This window comes from Vigna radiata, unplaced genomic scaffold (assembly GCF_000741045.1).
Source record: "Vigna radiata var. radiata cultivar VC1973A unplaced genomic scaffold, Vradiata_ver6 scaffold_491, whole genome shotgun sequence".
Lineage (NCBI taxonomy): Eukaryota > Viridiplantae > Streptophyta > Magnoliopsida > Fabales > Fabaceae > Vigna > Vigna radiata.
In genome coordinates this window covers 1-2,074 of record NW_014542723.1, presented here as the reverse complement: position 1 = coordinate 2,074, position 2,074 = coordinate 1, and the positions used below count along the sequence as shown (strand labels likewise).

The 2,074-nt window shown below is 34.9% G+C and overlaps 1 long non-coding RNA gene across 2 annotated transcripts; it reads left to right on the top strand.

Moving 5' to 3' along the window:
* Window positions 1-419: 419 nt before the first annotated feature.
* LOC111240933 lies at window positions 420-2,009 on the top strand. 2 transcript variants are annotated; one of them, XR_002666598.1, is made up of 4 exons: window positions 420-502; window positions 771-820; window positions 926-1,630; window positions 1,964-2,009. It is a non-coding gene; the product is annotated as an uncharacterized LOC111240933 (long non-coding RNA). The 2 variants fall into 2 exon arrangements; XR_002666597.1 differs by having other exon boundaries at window positions 926-2,008.
* The last annotated feature ends 65 nt before the right edge of the window (window positions 2,010-2,074 follow it).

Genomic DNA, 2,074 nt, shown 5'->3' with positions numbered 1-2,074 from the left:
GTTATATTGTCTATATGGGATGACTATAAGCTGTAGGCCTTCTACCTTTGACTATTGTTTCTTGGTTCTTTTGAAGATTAATTTGATGTTTTATAAAATAAAGTATCTAAGGGATCACATGAAAGGTTGAAGTTTGTGTATACTATCTGCAATAGGTCTGACCTGACACCATATTGTTAGTTTTCTTGAAATCTAAAGTGATAATGATATTACTAGTGCTTTTAAAACAATAAAAAGACTTTTTGGAAACAAAAAGATTGAATACTGATTTAAATTTTTACCACTTTTTCTTATAAAATCCATTTAATTTTCACTTATGTTCTTGCTTTCGTGCCTTTTTCTTTAGATAACCATGCCTTTGGATAATTTATTAACTCATTCCTTTAAACTAATTGGTAGCATTTCCTTTAATATACACTTTAATTGGTAGCTCCTAAATTTCTTCGCCACTTATGGATCCAACTCTAAAAAAATTCCAGTGATGGAATGTGAAATTGCAAAGGTCTTTTTAGCTTTCAAGATACTTCATATTTTATCATGTGTTTTTCTATGCNTCTCTGCATGTGTCAGAATTTATATNCATGATCTAGTTCTTGTTCAGTTTTAGCATCTTGAATTTAGATTGCTCTTTAATTCTGCTCAGTTAAGCTAAATATTTTTTGTTATTGTTTGGAATAAAGGCTTTAATTGTTTTTCTTTTAAAGTTAGAAATGTCTAGTGTGTGTATATGTTTGTATATATATTGATGAATTTTCCTTTAAAATATTTAGATACAATGGAGTGCAATCTTTTTTCATCTTTTGAAGAAAGACAACCACAGGTTGATACTTCATCTGCTAATGCTGAAATTAATCTTTTTTTGATTTGAACTTAGAATCCAGATGTTCACTTCAATACTTAAGTATTTGTGGTTTGATATTTGCAGATTGAAACATTTGGTCTTTAAGAGGCAGAATGAGCTTAAAGAATTTTACAGAGGAGTTCAAATGGATTTCGATAGTGAATCTGCAAGACAAATCTTGACTAGTTTCATTGAATGTGGTACAAATCTTGACTAGTTTTACAGAGNTATTGTGTTTTGAAAAGTTAATTGATTTTTTCTAACCATAGTTGTTCCAAACAGTGTACATACTACAGGAAAAGCGCGATTTATCTACGACATATTACCGAAGGCCTTGAGGCCGTGGGTAATGTTATGCTTACCGAAGGCTTTTGAGCCGTCGGTAAGTTCCTTCCTGATTTAAAACCTCAGTTGGGGTTTTCGTTCCCCAATTTCACTTTCTTCAGCCTTCGTCGAGTTCGTCGTTTCCTTCAAACAATTCCCTCCCTTTTCACGTCCCGCCTTTTCTTCACCCTCTCTCACTTTCTCGGATAGTCCTGGTGGTGGTCATTCTCGAATAGGGTTCCTTCACGGTGCGTTCTGGTTTGGGAGTCTTGGGCTAGGGTTCGAGTGGTTACTGCGTTGAGGGCTGGTGGTGTCGAGGGTGAGTCTCCCGTGGAGGTGTGGTCGTTGGTGACGTGGTGTTTCCGGCAGGGTGGTGGGTCGTGGTATAGCGTTTGTGGCAGTGGCGGTGCATCATCGTGGTCGTGGTCTGCAAAGGTTTCCATCATCGTGCTTTTTGTTTTCGAGGTAATTTTTATTTTCAAAATTGAATTTTCTTGGAGTAGAAATTGTACTTGATGGTGTTTGATGTTGTTTTTGATGTTGTTTTGTCTCTGTGACGGTGTGTGTGCTATAGAATTTGTGTCTCTGTGTTGTATCTCTTTATTACCATTTCCATCTTATTTCTGATTTCATCGTGGTGACTATTTATGGCTTATAATTTAAAGAATGGCTACATTTTTTGATATCGTTGAATGAATCTTCTGTTCCAAAACTTGGAGGATTTAGTCTTCTGCTTTTTTTAAAAGTGAACTTTACATTAATATATTTTTTGACATAGTTATGTGGCATTTTTTGCAGTCGTAAACTTAACCCTCATAGATCTTCCTGGGCTGACAAAGGTTGCAGTAGGTAAACCTCAATATATTTCTTAGTATATTTATACAATTTGAGTTGTATTATGAGAGAACT